Here is a 17,539-nt window from a genome sequence, read left to right as displayed (position 1 = left end):
TCTAAGCATGTTTAGCTCTGGTCTAAAGAGAAAGAAAGAGCAATAGAGAGAAGACAAAACCTTGTTAGGAATGTCAACCTCCACTAAGCTCTTAGTTGCTGATTTAGTGAAAGTGTTGCTTGAGCCAACTGTTCTGAGGCCAACACTGCAATTCTAAAATGTTTAAATTAAGCAAAGTGTCCTAGAGAGACAATAATTTTTATTGTCAGTCATTTTTCTTTCATCCACAGAATATCAACCATCACCATCACAGCAACACACTAACTTAGGAAAGGTCTACTGGAAATATTTAAGTTTTATGCCACTAAGGATGACAGCCTTACCCGACAGCAGAAAACAGAATGCAAAATACTTCTAAACTCAAAATAATTACTTGTAAGAATACAGAAATACTGTGGCTGCCTCTATTAACAAAATGATCAGCTATTTCTACAAAGAAAATTTGTAAATTCTTTGGCTTCACAGGAAAGGCATTCCTTTGTGATCTCTCAGAGCATATTGTCAAAAAGTCCCATTTCAGCCCTGGCTAGTGGGGTCAGTGGATTGAGCGCCAGACTGCGAAGCAAATGGTCAGTGGTTCGATTCCCAGTCAGGGCACATGCCTGGGTTGTGGGGCCAGGTCCCCAGTAGGGGGTGAGTGAGAGGCAACCACACATTGCTGTTTCTCTCCCTCTTTTTCCCTCCCTTCCTCTAAAAATAAATAAATAAAATCTTTAAAAATAGTCCCACCTCACAAAATATACCATATTTTTCAGACTATAAGACGCACCCCCCAAATTTGGGAGTAAAATGGGGGGGTGCATCTTGTAGTCAGAATGTAGTTTACCTGGCTCGCTGAGGGGGCGGGCAGCAGCACAGGTCCCCCCCCCCATTTTCCTCCTCTAAAACCTCGGTGCGTCTTATAGTCCGAAAAATACGGTATGTCTAAAATCTCTTTTACATTTTTACAAAGTAGATCTGCTGAGTCTAGATGTTCCGAAGTTGAGTTCCATCTTACCTCAGCCTTGTATTTCACTGAGGCTTCATTCTATTTTCTTTTCTAAAATCAGGATAATACTTTTCTCACATAAATTTGGGACGGTTTCCTTTGATGGTACTGTATTACTGTGTTTGAGACAATCATGTATTTAAGTCAAAGGAAGTATGACAGAAACCAATACCCACTTATATATTTCCATTAGTTTTGAAAAAGATAACCCCTCAACCGGAAATGTTTCAAAACTTTACAGACACAAAGACTTTCCTTCCTTTCGATGATCTATTCAAAGGTCAAGGATGTAAATCTCTACCTGAAAATAATCACTTTACATAAAACCACTTGGAGCTTGCAAAATTCTCCAAATGCTTGTGTTTGGATGTATTCTAGTCTGAATTTGTTGTACCTTATGTATATAGTACAGGAAACATGCTTTTTTACTTTAAAAAATAAAAATTACCCCCAAAATATAGATAGGTAAGACCTTTTGCCTCACCATTTTTTATTTAAGCTTATTAAATAATTATTTAGTGGGGAATTTCCTTCGATATCTGTAGGGAATCAACTGAAGAGTAACGGGGATAAACTGAAGTAGGAGAGATGGAGGCTACATATAAAGGTAAGTTCTGACGCTAACTAAGGAAGGTTGTGGGAATCTCTATCCATGGCAAGCTGGAAACAAATCAGTTAAGTATCAGCGCTGGATAGCTTAGCCATTTACCCATCAGCCTCAATACAAGGCAGTAGAACAACTGAATGTACGGGTCCTTCACATGCCAAGAGTAAGTGATTAGCAGGTAAATTTTCAAACAGTTTCTGGAAAGAAATAAAAAATACCTTTACCAGAATGGCAGCTATAAGCATTTTGATTCAGGAACTGACTTTTGTTTGCATCAGTAAAATATAGGGTCTGATGCAGCTTACTGATAAGATCACTAAATTTTCCATAAGATCCATTTTGTAAAACTTAAACGAAAGTGAATACACCTACTAAAAGTATAGTTTATTCTTCTGCACTTACCCTCACCTTCTGTTCCAAGTTACTGTCTCACTGTAGTCTCTACAACTCTCGAGCCATGTAACATGCCAATTCGAATTACAGAAATTGTCAAGTCCATATGTACACTGCAATTTACAACATTTTGTTTAATATTCATATGGTTGTCTAGTTTTCCACACAAGCAAGACGTGGCACAGAGTAAGTAAAAAAGAGCTACCTTTTAAGGCAGTTCTCAGATCATTCTGCAAATGGAAAGGGGAAAAGTAAAAGACAAGTGGCGGAGGGTCAGTGCGTGCTTGGTGCAGGATGTGCCAATATAAACTGTTCCCCGCCGTTAACAATGGCCATTGATGAACTCAAAACAAAAATGAACTAGTACTTCCCCAATTCTGAAATGTCTTCAACTTTCTTCTCTGGCAGGTCACAGCATTCCAGAGAACAAAAGGAACAGGCAAAATGCAATTTTCCAGGCACATGATATTTTTATGAATTCTGTACATCTTGAATAGCGTTTACAGTTTCCCTAAGTGCTTCCCCCATACATTATCTCTGGGACCGCTTTCAAATAGGCCGAAGTGACCTCTATCTCCATTTACTTGGACAAAATGGATTAAAATTGGTATGTTGGGAGGGGGCAGATCCTGACAGTGAGCATCATTAGATGATGAAATCGAGGCCTGAGAGCTGCAGCTTGTCTACTCCCGAGGCTTTTTCATAAAAGGGCAGTCTCCTCAGCCCAAGCAAGATTGAGTTTAGAGCTTCCTGAGAACTGGGGGTGAGGTAGGGTGAAACAGATAACTTTTCCATGCCTGTTTTCACTCTAAAATCTGATGAACCTGCAATTTCTGGTGGAATCTGCTCTGTTTAATGTTTTTGGTCTGCATATAAATGGCAATGCTGAACTCGTGTAAATTCACTGTAATTTTCCACTTGCTACCAATGTAGTGTTAAACCAGTGGTTTTAATTCCTGGGATTTTGAATAATGTAGGTGCTTTAGCCAAGGCAGAGAAACTCCAAGTAGGAATCAAAATAATTTCACACTTGGACAGCATACAATGTAGTCTGAAGTGGATGTGTACGATTCCTGCCACCTTATAATAAATTTTAATCTATTAAGAGTCCATCCTGTGTTGAACTGCTTCCTATTCAACTGTCCTCAGAAACAACTTTAACAATTGAAATATACTGGCACCAATTCTATTTTCATGACACATCATATACTATAATGAAAAGTATTATATAAAGAATATTAAAAAGTATATTTATAACATATGAATTAACAGAGAAAGCAATTTAATTTTCTTCCTCAAGATAAAAAAATTATTCTTTTGTACTCTTGCCTCATAGCTCCACAATATAAACTGAATATTGTTTTACCCTGGCTAGTGTGGCTCAGTGGGTTGAGTATCATCCTGTAGGCCAAGGGGTCGCTGGTTCGATTCCCTGTCAGGGGCACACTCTTAGGTTGCAGGCAGGGTCCTGAGCTGGGGACATGCGGAAGGCAACTGGATTGATGTTTCTTTCCCTCTCTTTGTCTCTCCCTTCCCCTCTCTCTAAAAATAAATAAATAAAATCTGTAAAAGAAATTAATAAATAAAAGAAAGTAACTTTCACCAGAACATACTCTCTCAATAAAAATCAGAATAGAGTGGTACTATTATTCAACTAGCACCATCTTAAAATCCCATGCTTTTGCAAGTCTCAAAACACAGAAAGCTGTTGGAAGTGTAATTTGTTTCTTGATTACCTCTAGACCAGTGACTCAACAAGTACTAAGGGCAAATAGAGACCTCAATACAAGACGGTCAGTACAAAAGTTGGCACAGGATCTGAAACAGCGCTCATGCTCTCCATCCTTTCCAGGTGTTGGCCGACTTAAATATATCACTTATTCATAAATCAGTGGTTCTTAATTCTTGCCACACATTGGCTTTAAACATAATACTAATACCTGTATATTTTATTTCAAGTTTAATTTCATTTTTTGGAAGCTCCCCAGGTGACAATTCTAATATGCAGCCAGGGCTGAGAAAAATGTTACAGAATTACTGCTCATTGAATTATTGCTCTTAACTAAAATGCTACAAGTTTTTAGCCTTAACCCTACACTTTTAAGTAATTAAAATAATTTAAACAATTTGCTTTTCACATGGTATCCCCTTCCAATCATTTTAAGCTGTTCGCAAAATGAGATTCTCCTTCAATACTTACTTTGCATGTGGCTAATCTACCATCAATTATTCAGATCACTGATAAAAATTACAGGCCTAATATAATCCCAAACAACTTGCTTTAGCAACAACTCATCGCTGATGTCATTCTTGGCAACCAGAGCACTATTTTTTTTTATTTTTCATGAGACTGTTCTTTGTGAGTTACTAAAGCAAATACAAGTATTTGCTAAAAAATGAACAAAAATCCTTATTAAAAGCTGAAACCTTGGCAGTGATTTAAAACTGTTCTCTGCATCCCAGCCCCACAGCTATTTTCTTCTCTGAAGTACTAGTAGAGTTGAACAGCATAACCGGTCTTAAAAAGTCCAAATGAATTCAAAATTAAAAGAAAGAGCATTTCATCAAACTTTTAGCTATTAAAATGTTCCCTAAAGTCAGCATTTTTGTACGAGGGTTTTGTAGGAGGGGCGGGGTGTGCAAGGAGAGCGCTACACTGCCAGGAAAGATTTCCAGTGAGTGTTAAGCTTCTTGGTTAAACTTGCTGCAATGTATTCAGTGGTCAAATGGCTGAGGTTTCCAAGCCCACTCCATTATAACAAGCCAAAAAGAGTAGCCTGGATGCATAATTTAGTCATAACTTTAAAACGAGCCTTAAAATTCTACTTTTCACAATTTGCTTTTATTGCATCTTTTTTAAGTGATTAAGCTGTCTCTCCCTCCTTTGCCAGAGGCAGTGAAACAAGACGGAGACAAGACATTTTGTATCTCCTTGCCTTTAAAACTTAATTACGGTTATATTAACTGAAACTCTCAAATACCTGATCAAAAGACAACTGAATATTCAAAGTACATCCCTAGACGCAGAGATTATCTCTAATTGGGCATTACCCAATGGCAGCACATTTAACTGAATAAAAATTGCTATAGGAGATAGATTTAGTTCCGCAAAAGCAAACACCTAAGTCAGCAAGCACAATGCTTAGGAAAAAGCAGACTGTGAGGACTTGGGTGAGAACACCTTGTTTAAAGCTCAGAGTTAGACTTGCATTATCTAAATGTGACCCACAGAGCAGTTTAATTTCACCAAGATCAATTCTGTTTCCAATCTGATACAACTCCACACCATGTCCTCACCCCAAGGACCTCAGGGCTACAGAAATGTGGCTCTAAAGATGAAATACGCTCTGGCTGGTGTAGCTCAGTAGATTGAGTGTGGGCTGTGAACCAAAGGGTCGCCAGTTCGATTCCCGGTCGGGGCACATGCCTGGGTTGCAGGCCGGTCCCTGGTGTGGGCCAAGTGAGAGGCAACCGCACATTGATGTTTCTCTCCCTCTCTTTCTCCCTCCCTAGCCCTCTTTCTGAAAATAAATCAATAAAATCTTAAAAAAAAAAAAGATGAAATACAACTCTCTTACAGGATGGCTAATAGAGTCAAGTAGATAAGAGTAAAATGCTGTAAGCATTTAGTGATGCCAGATTCTTTTTTTTAATTTTTATTGTTATTCAATTACAGTTGTATGCATTTTCTCCCCATCCCTCCACCCCACCCCAGCTGAACCCAGCTCCCTCCCCCACCTCCACCCTCCCCCTTGATTTTGTCCATGTGTCCTTTATAGTAGTTCCTGTAATCCCCTCTCCTCACTGTCCCCTCCCCACTCTCCCCTGGCTATTGTTAGATTGTTCTTAACTTCAATGTCTCTGGTTATATTTTGTTTGCTTTTTTCTTCTGTTGATTATGTTCCAGTTAAAGCAAGATTCTTACAAGAATATTTTTTAATGATTCAGAGAATCTTCCATTTACAGAAAGTAGCCTCTGACTCTTAAAGTTCATCCTGGGCCTCCACTTTCTTTGTTAACAGTATTTCTCCTAACAGAGAGCCTGACAATACAAGGTATGTCCAGAAAAAGTCCAGCCATTGTTAATATTATGAGAATGGTTTGCGTGACATCCATGTAACCTGGCAGCCAAGGAGGGTGGGCAGGAATGAGCATGCGTAAACAATGACGACTTCGCTGTACTAGTCAGTAGGGGTAGTACAGGCCGCTGAGTGAGCATGTGTACTGTATGGCGTTGCATTCAAACTGACTGAAGAGCAATGAATCTGTGTCAAATTTTGTGTTAAGCTTGAACATTCCTCTATGGAAACTATTCAGATGATTCAGAAGGCCGCAGCTATGGGCAACTAGTGATTGGCAGCTTCATCACAACAATGAGCCTGCTCACACATCAAGTCTCGTGCAGAGTTTTTTGGCAAAACATCCACTCACCCAGGTGAATCAGCATCCCTACAGCCCAGATTTGGTGCCCTGTGACTTCTGGTTTTTCCTAAAACTAAAATCACCTTTGAAAGGGAAGAGATTTCAGACCATTGATGAAATTCAGGAAAATACGATGGAGCAGCTGATGGCGACTGGGAAAACTGTGTGAGGTCCCAAGGTACCTACTTTGAAGGGGACTGAGGAGTCATTGTCCTATGTACAATGTTTTTTGTATCTTGTATCTTTTTCAATAAATGTCTCTATTTTTCATATTATGTGGCTGGATACCTGCTGGAAAGCCCTCGTATGCACATGAACTTAAGTAAACTGAGCACATATATCTACAAGGCCTCAGAAGTTAACTTTTCATTTTCACTACCCATATCTACACACCAGCTAGTACTGCAAACACTTAACAAACTTTTAAAATCTAATATGGGAGGTACATAACCTTTTTTAAAAGATTTTATTTTTAGAGAGAGGGGAAGGGAGGGAGAAAGAGGGAGAGAAACGTGTGGTTGCCTCTTGTGTGCCCCCTAGTGGGGACCTGGCCCACAACCCAGGTATGTGCCCTGACTGGGAATCTAACCAGCAACCCTTTGGTTTGCAGGCCGGCACTCAATCCACTGAGCCACACCAGCCAGGATGGTACATAACTTATAAGGATAGGAACCATGAGGTTGACTGACAATCCAGCTAAACATTTCCCATAGCCCTGGGGAAAAGGATAAAAACATACATGCAAATAGAAAGCAAGTATAATGAGGCCCAGGACCTCAAAGCCCAATCTGGCTTAAAGACAACAGAATAAACTACTACTGATTACAAATAGCAGAGGCAGGAGGGGAAGATGTGGGACCACCTGCATAGTATCACATGGAAATTTTCTAACCCAGTGGCAGCTGAATCGCTGCAGATTAACAAGTAACTTGTAGTAACCCCTGTGATCCTTGTAAAGTTTCCCAGAGTTTGGGAATTGTGGCTTGCAAGTCTGTGTAGCCCCAGGTAGGGGGCAAAGGAAGCACTGGAGGACCGGTCTCTCTCTTAAGACTTTAAAACAGCACTCTGGTGGTCTGACCTCCGTTATAGCATTTCACATCTGTTTTGTTACTCTTTTCAAATGACCTGATTTGCCTTTGTAACTTTGATTTGAACGTATTATCATTTTTAAAAAATTAGTATCCTGCAGCACATAGTAATTTCTCCTCATCTTGTGAAGTTCTTTTCTAAACCACGCCTGCAATAAATGGGCCATGGTAAGAAGTGGGGCTAAAAATCAAACTTCTGAGGAAAAGTTCAATTGAACTTTTGGTTCTAGGCAGGAAAGTAGTGTGAGAGGAAAAGGTACAATCTAGGTATTCACTATGATACACTGAGTCCCCCCACTGTGAGAGAATGACTGTAATACCATACACTGAAGCTTCAAAAATGTGTGCCAAAATAATCACTTTCTAGGTCACCAGAGAAGATTTTTTATTAATGAGATAAACTCTGGGTAGAGCAAATATATATATATAGTAAAAGAGTTGTCTGATGTCCCAAATGGCATTTTATCTGCCATTTCAATGATAGCATCACCATTATAAAATTGATAATAAGCGAACTTCTAGCAAGGTCTAGCAGTTGAAATACATGCTGGAGTATGTTGGTGAGACTAATGAATGCAGTTTTTCCTGGTATTGTTAAATATCATACAGAAAGAAAACTACCTCGGGAAAAAATGTCAAAGCTGTAAACGTAATTAATTTAAATAGCACATTCAGGCCATATCTTTTTATTTTTTAACAGCCCTCCAACAAAAGAAGTAGGTAAAAAACAAGTTTCCATTGTAAAGCACAGCTGAGTTGAATAAACAAGGAAAACATAGGGGAGGGGCTCTAGCCTCACAACTCCGGTCACTTCCTCAGTGAAGCACGACTTGCTTTCGTTCAACCACAGTATCTCGGCCAACTTCCCCCTCACATGACGTCTGAAAGACACGTCTGTTCCTGAAAAAGAGTATCCTCCCTAGATGAAGGCTTTTGGGGGCAAGGTTTGGAGGGGACAGGAGAAACAGTAAAGACATGACCCTGGGAAACATTACTGACACATAGGGCTTAGTTACTTGAGCCTCTATTTCCTTCACAGTAAATACGGTGATGTAACTTAAAAGGCTACTTACAGTACGATTAGCAACACTTAGAGATCAATTTAAAGGGCTCTAAAGGCTGTTAGCATCAAATGACGTTTATTAACCAATTATATGATTATTATTTTTAATTTACTTTTTAAAAAAATGTTTTATTGTTTATGGCATTACAGTTGTCCCAATTTCCCTCCCTTTGCCTCTTTCCACCCAGCCCACCCCCACTTCCATAGTCAGTCCCCACGCCACTGTCCGTGTCCATAGGTCCTTCATATATGTTCTTTGACTAACATTTTCACCTCTTCGCAATCATTCTCCAGCTCCTCCCTCCCCTTACAGCTGTCAGTTTATTCCATGATTCTATGCCTCTGGTTCTATTTGGCTCATTGGTTTATCTTATTCATTAGATCACCATTATAAGTGAGAACATATGGTATTTGTCTTTCACCAACTGGCTTATTTCACTTAGCATAATGCTCTCCAGTTCCATCCATGCTGTCGCAAAGGGTAGGAATTCCTTCTATTTTTCTGCTGCACAGAATTCCATTGTGTAAATGTACCATAGTTTTTTTATCCACTCATCTACTAATGGGCACTTAGACTGTTTCCAAATCTTGGCTATTGTAAAATAGCGCTATGAACACGGGGGTGCATATATTCTTTTGAATTGGTGTTTTGGGCTTCCTGGAGTATAATCCCAGCAGTGGAATTGCAGGATGAAAAGGCAGTAAAAATTCAAATATCTCACATAGCAATATTTTTGCCGATATATCCCTAGAGCAATGGAAATAAAGGAGAAAATAAGCAAATGGGACTACACAAAGTAAAAAGCTTCTCTGCACAGCTAAAGAAACCACCAACAAAATGAAAAGGGAACCAAATGTATGGGAGAACATATTTGCCAATAATACATCAGACAACAGTTTGATCTCCAAAATATATAAAGAACTGACATGACTCCATACCAGGAGGACAAACGACCCAATTAAAAAATGAGCAAAGGACCTTGAATAAACTTTTCTCCAAAGAGGACATACAGACAGATGGCCTACAGCCATGTGAAAAAATGCTCAACATCACTAACCATCAGAGAGATGCAAGTTAAAACCACAATGAGCTATCACCTCACACATGCCCAAAAGGCTATCATTAATACATCAACAAACAAGTGCTGGTGAAGATGTGGAGAAAAGGGAACCCTAGTGCACTGTTGGTGGGAGTGCAGACTGATGCAGGCACTGCGGAAAACAGTATGGAACTTCCTCAAAACATTAAAAAATGGAACTGCCAACTATATGATTATTAAAACTCCAGGAAGTGGGCTAGCACAGAACTAGGATATGGCTTCAACATAACTCAGATGTAAATGTTTTATTTAAAACAAGAAAGTTTCTGGCTTTGCAGAAGAGCTAGAATAGGCAAGTCTGCTGCCACCCCTGTACAAAGGCGCAGGGTGAGCTATGGCCCAATGGCAGAGTGCTTGGTGTTTAAAACGCCACTCATCGGTGTGCATGAAGACGGCTAGAGATGACCATGGAGGCTGACAGGTGGCATGTTTGACCTCAAGTGAGGGCCACTCAAGGACTCCCCTGGAGTGTGTTGGCCATAATATAAGCCATCAGGTCTTCGGAACTGTTGATTTGACACCACGGGAGTAAAGCCAGTAATACATTTCTCCCTTTGGGACAGAGCACATGGTCACTTGGGAACTGCACTAGAATTACTGACACTGTCTCTTAATCTCCTTTCTCTCTGCCAAAGCTTTGGATTTAAAGCTCCTGTGCCTTATAACATCCAGTGTGGCTATAAATTTAACAGGTGACCTGTTTGTAATTATTCCTAAAACATGCTTAAGAGACATTAGAAATTATCAGTATGTATGAAGTATAACTTATAACTTTCCATATATTGAAGCAGAGAAAGAAGAGCACTTCAAATGAGTATCTGATTTCTTTATGGTTTAATGGCTTTATTTATGGCTTGTGTATAATAAAAGTTGTGGGGTTTTTTTGAAATTTTAATATACCTTTGAGTACCTCTAACTGGGCAGTCCAAAGACAAACTAGCAAGAATATTAGAATACATCACTCAATGTTTCTTAAACTGCATTACATGGAACAAGTTGACAATGATGTTCCTTAGCAAAGGCGGAAGGAAGGTCGCTCCTATAATCCTCCTCCTGATTATTCACAATGCATATTCATGTAAGAGCTCTAAAAACTCTTAAACAAACCTCTTTATGTTTGGAGTGAGATTTGCCATAGAAATCTCACTCCCCAGCCCCCGCTGAAGATCCAATGACATCATGTTCTGTAGGACACAATGTGGGCTCTGCTACTCTGACATATTTCTTTCTTTTTTTAAAGATTTTATTTATTCATTTTTAGAGAGAGGGGAAGGGAAGGAGAGAGGGAGAGAAGCATCAATGTTTGGCTGCCTCTTGCACACCCCCTACTGGTGACCTGGCCTGCAACCCAGGCATGTGCCCTGACTGGGAATCGAACCAGTGACCCTTTGGTTCGCAGGCTCACACTCAATCCACTGAGCTAGACCAGCCAGGGCATTACTCTAATATATTTCTTAATCACAATCACGTATACTGGCATAGCATTCAAGGGTATAAGGTGAGATAACTGTTAAATTTGTGAAGATGTCTCCACCTGTATGCCAAAAATAGGTAAGAAAAATTTAAGTGTCTGGTCATGATCTCAGATGGGTGTGCTTTTGCTTTTCAACTTAATTATGAGAGGCAAGAAACCAGGAGATCTTGGTTCTAATATATTCTACTCCTGATTGGACTCTGTACGTACTAGGGGATGTCCCACATTAATTTCTTCATAGGTAACTGGAGGAGAGCTTAATTAAATAATCTAATCAAGCGGATGCAGAGGAATTGGGTCCCAATCTTCTGGCAATAAAACTTGGGCCCTGGCCAGGTAACCCGGTTAGTTGGAGCATCATGCTGATGCGCCATGGTTGCGGTTTTGATCCCTGGTCAGGGCACATGTAAGACAATGAATGCATAAATAAGTGGAGCAACAAATCGATGTCTCTCTTTCTCTCTCAAATCAATAAACAAAAATTTAATGGAACAGAACAAAACAACAACAACAAAAAACCCTTGAAATGTGATTTTGGATCTTGTACCATTTGGTACCTTTTTCTACCTGGATCCCAAAAAACCAGAAACCTTTCCAAGGGTGGGGAAAAGATGTTTAACGATAAAGAATAACTTACTAACCAATATGCAATGAGATGATAGGGTTTTAAGGATGAAATTTATTCATAAACTTCAAAGTGGAGAAGAAATGAGAAATAAAGGAAATGATGAAAATTCACAAAGACCAGGAAAAGGGTCATGTGCCTTCAGGGTACTAATTTTGATAATTAGAAGATATAGTGGCTCTTTCAGGCTTTAACAATGCCCATTTAAAATAACAGTCAATTTATTTAATAATAACCTTTAGATGTGAAAAAAAAATGAATGCCTTCTCAAATGTGCCTGTTATGGAAGGGAAACAATTTATTCTTCTGATAAAACAGAATGCGAGCTGCCCTGACTGGTGTGGCTCAGATGGTCGGGCATCCTCCTGCGAAGGGGAGGGCGGCTGGTTCAATTCCCCACCAGGGTGCGTGCCCGGGTTGCAGGCCCAGTGTCCAGTTGGGGAACGTGCAAGAGGCAACCAATTCATGTTTCTCTTGCACGTTGGTATTTCTATCCCTCTCTTCCTCTCTCTCTAAAAATAAACAAATAAAATCTTTAAAAAACAGAATGAAATTTATGTCCCAGGACAAACAACTTTAAATTAAAACAGATTAGAATTGGCCCTGGTTGGGTACCTCACTTGGTTAGAGCACTACCCTGATACTTCAAGGTTGCGGGTTTGACCCCCCATCAGGGCACATGTAAGAATCAACAAGTAAATGCATAAATAAGTGGGAAAACAAAGCAATGTTTCTCTCTCTCTCTCTCTCTCAAATCAATCAATTAAAAAAGATTTTTAAAAACAGGTTAGGATTAACTGCTATAAAGGCAACTGTAAAAATTACAAGTTTTACTTGAACAAAAGGTTCTTGCTATAAAATGAAAAATACACAAAACCACCCCAAAGAATTATTACAGCACATACATTCAAAATGTATGACTTTGAAAAACAAACCTTACTTAAAACTAAAGATCATACCACCCCCAAACAAATAATATTTTTAACCAAGTAAGACAAACAGTAGTTTGAGATTCTGCTCCAGTATGTAACTGAAAAGAGCAATGGGATTATTTCCGAAGCACACACAGGGGTCATCCAGAGCTGTAAGAATTTACAGCTGATGCTAAAAATACCTGGCAAGCTTTGGACAGGAAAAATGTTTTCAGCTAAACCATGAAAACAGCATATAGTTGTAGCATTAAGTGACTGTCACTGAGTGGAACACAAGCAGACTAGTTAAGACCAGTACTTGGTAATTCAATGTTCTCCAAGACTCAATTCTTCGGACAGCAATGCATTTCACTCTACTTCACACTATAAAAGGCAGATGTGTATGCAAATCCGTCAGTACATTTCTAAGTCCATTCTTACTCTACTTTGTAAACTCAGATGATGTAAAACCTTCTAAAACTGACAAACAAAATAATGAATAATAAGTAGCATTAGTTAAGGGTAGAAAAATGGCAGAACCTGGCATATACAGATGACCCTCAAAGGCTGGAAATGTAGGTGTCAGATTAGTCCTTTAAATCTCATCTTCGATCCTAAAAACGGTAGATAAGAGGAAAAGGTGGGGTTATCCTAACAGTTGCAAGACTTTCTTAGAAGGCGATGCACCAGAATGATGGTGAACACAGATTTCACAGATTCAGAATCCAATACCGTACAGTGTACATTTGAGCTTCACTACAATCTTTCATAACGTTGAGCAATAATGTGATGAGGTATCAAAGAATGAAATATTCATTGCAAATAAAAGGAGGTTCGTTCACACATTTATCCTTCTAGGATGGTTAGAGTTTTAAAAAGATATAGAAAATAAAAAGTGTTGGTGGGGACACCTTGGGAAGAAATTGGAACCCTCATACACTGCTGGTAGGAATATAAATAGTTCAGCCCCTGAGGAAAACAGCTTGGTGGGTCATCAAAAAGCAAAACAAAGAATTACTATATGAGCCAGCAATTTTTCTCCTATATATATACACTCAAAAGAACTGAAAACAAATGCTCAAACAAAACCTTATGCATTACTGTTCATAATAGCACTATTTACAATAGTCAAAAGGTGGAGACAACTTTAATATCCACCAACTGATGAATATACAAAATATAGTGTATTTATACAATGCAATATTATTCAGGCATACAAAGGCATGAAGTACAAGTACATTCTACAACATGAATAAGCATTGAAAAATTACATCGAGAGGAACCAGACACAAAAGGTCATATATTATATGGTTCCATTTACATGAAATATTCAAGAGAGCTAATTCCATGGAAACAGAAAGCACATTGGTGGTTGTCAGGATATGGGGGAAGGGAGATGTGTACAGAGTTTGCTTTCGGGATGATGCAAATGTCATGGAACGCGACAGACTTGGTAGTTTCATAACATGTGAGTATACTAAATGCCACTGAATTGTTCACTTTAAATTTTATGTTATGTAAAATCAGCTAAAAAGTAACACTCTTGTGTCATAACAAGTCACAAGACAAAGTGGTTAACATATATGGTTGACCCATTCATTCAACCAATATATTTATTGAGCCCCTAGTATGCCCAAGACACTAGGAATAGACTGATGAATCGAAAATAGACACAGTCCCTGCCTTTAAGGAGTTTAGAGTAGTGGGCTGTGACCAGACATTAATCAAATACTTAAACAGATCTGTTAGGTGACAAGAATGATGGCTGCAGAGAATGAGAGCTGAGCCAGCCAGGACCACACAACAAGCACATACAACACAAGCCTGATCATATCACTCCTCCAGTCCCCATTTTAATGGTTTCCGACGGATCTTAGAACTGGAACCTAAAATCCTTACTCTGATCTGCAAGGTCTTGCACCCTCAGGTCTCTTCCTTCTGCTTCTCCAACTCAAGCCTCACACATTCTTGCTTGCTCTGTCACAGCCCATCAGCGTCCTTTCCAACCAAGGTGAGTCCCAGGCCCCTTCCTGCCCTAGGGCTTCCACTCCATTGCTTCACTCCGTATAGAATATTCTTCCTCTCCTCTTTACCTTCCTGTAATCCCCATTCAGATCTCCCAACTCTATTTTCTCACTAAAGCTTTCCCTGATGGCAACTCAAATAAAGAGAGACTAATAACTGGTTCTCCAAAATCTGTCTGCTACAGGGAATTTACAATGAGCAGTGTAAAGCAAGAAAAAAATCTCAATTCAGCTTTTCAAAAAACCGTAACTCCAAGTCTCCCCCCCAAATTCTCCTCAAATATTCTTGTCAACATGTACCCAAAGAAATCCTTTGTGAATTCTTTGCCTTTGTAGAAAGTGTTTTTCTAACCCGCTGATTGGTTTCAGTAAAAACAAGGCCATGATTGTGACAATAACTCTTTATAGTCTACTGACACTTTAGCTCATTAATCATAATTTAATGTGACTGGCTATTGTGATACCTTGCTAATTGATTTATACACACTTCAGACAATTTTATCCTGAGCAGTATTCAGATTCATCATTTCTAGTTGATTGAACAGTTAATTAAAATGGGCGGTTATGATCATTTTTATTTAAAAAAAAAAAGGTCAGGCATCAGACCAGGAATATAATCCTCCATGCAATAATATTTCTGTGACTAAAATCAGATTAAACTTATATTACTTTGATTTCCATGAACATAACCTGCCATAATACACAAGGACAAGTCATAAAAGGCTTTCAGGAGGGCCTATCGCCTAGCTAGGGTGCACTACGGAACACAAGCTAGCACAAAGACCAACATAACTCCAATCAGCCAGCCATGTGCTGTTCTCTTTTCAAAACCACCTCACTTAATAATCATAAACTGGGCCAGGGTATTTTTCAAAGCTCTGATTTCTCTGCAAGCAGAGGGAAATTCACTGAACTATAGAAAGTCCCACCCAAAAAGAGTGTGTTACAGCCGTTGAAGGACATTTATACAATATAGCAGTACTCCTGTGCTTTTCGGAAGTAAAACTAAATGGCGGTAAAACATAACATCTCAATGATTAACAGACATTAGTTATTTGTACATATTTGACATAACAATTAGTAATAAAGCTTATACAAAGGGTTTACTAATAAATGAGTAAACACTAGCATGTAATCAGTACCCCTTTTTCATGGATCATAGCTTCTAATCTTAAAGAACACTATGGAAGGGCAGGTAAGAGGGTCTGGAATTTAAACCCTGAAACACAAAGTCTAGCTACTTCACTCCAAATAGAAAACAAGACTAGTGGTTTTTCCCCAGTGCTTCTCACCCGCACCCCTAAATGTTTATAAATACAAAATGCCAGTTCAGGACTTAGGCCTAAACATTGCTAAGATCAAATAGTTGTTTCTATTTGATTACAGCAAATACATATGAAAGAATTTCCTAAAGGCTAAGGTATGGTAGGGAAGGAGGACTGCAGGTTGAAATGGCTGTCAGTACAATGGGTTGGGAAAGAAAGCTATTTGTTCAAATAAAACTCCAAATGTGAAGATTAAAATTCAACATTCAAGACCAACATGGCTGTAAGGAAAACCTCTCCTCTCATCAAAAACATGTGAGTGACTTTTCTCCCTTCAGCTTTTGCTAACCCTGTAGTGAGACGACAGTGGGTGTGTTGTAGAAAAACAACTCAAACACACAAACACATACATAACAAGTGATATATTTCCATTACAAAATTGCCACTTACCAAAATTTGTAGCCTCCCTGATAGTAGAAAAGGCACAAAAAAATGAGGTTTTAAAAATATTTTACACACACATCATCTTAATCTGGAGTTGACAAATAATAGAACCTAATAGATGACTTTTCAAAAAGTGATTTGATTTCCCTGGGGGAAATCTTTCTTCCCAGTTCCCCAGCTAACTAGGTTCCTCGGACTGGGAAATCTCAGAGGGGACAACTCAAAGATGAGCCTATGGCCCGAGGCCCCCAAGTATCTTGCATAGCCCAGGGTGTATGGGCAGGTTTTAAATTCTTTACCCTCTACATTCCCCCTGCCACCCTGCCAGCCAAAAAGTCTCCCCCGTTCTTTCACTCTTACGCCTTTTGCCACGGTGGGAGGTTACCAGGCAGCGAGCAGGGGACTGGAGTAAATCCCAATCATTTGGCTCCCTGTTCCTGGGCTCTACCTCTTATTGACTAGGATTGCACCCCAGTTCCTAAACTACAGTTCCTGAGGTACAATCTCATTGAATTGACAAAAAGAACACAAGTAGGAGTTACGTGAAGGAACTATATAAATACATCTGCAGTACACGCTAAGCAAACCCAGAAATTAGAAGGAAGGATAAACATTGCTGAAACGCAGAGGCTGACTAGAGCCAGACATAGTTAGTCCAGGAAGATGTCCAGCTTAATGCATGTCCGAGTCTTGGGTAATTCTGGCCTCTTCTAATCCAGACTATGATCAAAATCATTAAAAAAATTTTAATTTTTATTGCTGGCATTATTATAGATGACCCCACCCACCGTTCCCTGCTTACCCTCGGTGGTCACCACACTGTTGTCAGTGTCCGTGGGTCATGCCTATAGGTTCTTTGGCCGATCCCTTCACCTTCGTTCATCCAGCGCCACGCCCCCCCCCCCAGTTGTCAGTCCATTCCATTGTTCCATGTGCCCGTGCCTGTCTCTGTTTTGTTTGTCAGTTCATTTTGTTCATTAGATTCCACACGTAAGTGAGATCATATAGTATTTATCATTTTTAAGTCTAATGTATATTTTTCATGTGCCATACTCCAAAACTAAAATCTGGATAAAATGACAAGAGATTTTTATTTTTAGTCACATACTGCGCTCGGTTTCAGGACTCCTCTAAC

The 17,539-nt window shown here is 39.3% G+C and overlaps 1 protein-coding gene across 8 annotated transcripts in view; it reads right to left on the bottom strand.

Annotated features, from left to right (window-relative positions):
• The window catches only part of ATP11C (ATPase phospholipid transporting 11C), a 173,072-nt gene that overhangs the window by 106,002 nt on the left and 49,531 nt on the right, over positions 1–17,539 (bottom strand). The gene's annotated exons all lie outside the window — the stretch shown is intronic.

Source organism: Desmodus rotundus, chromosome X (assembly GCF_022682495.2).
Source record: "Desmodus rotundus isolate HL8 chromosome X, HLdesRot8A.1, whole genome shotgun sequence".
Lineage (NCBI taxonomy): Eukaryota > Metazoa > Chordata > Mammalia > Chiroptera > Phyllostomidae > Desmodus > Desmodus rotundus.
This window is presented reverse-complemented; position numbering and strand designations above follow the sequence as displayed.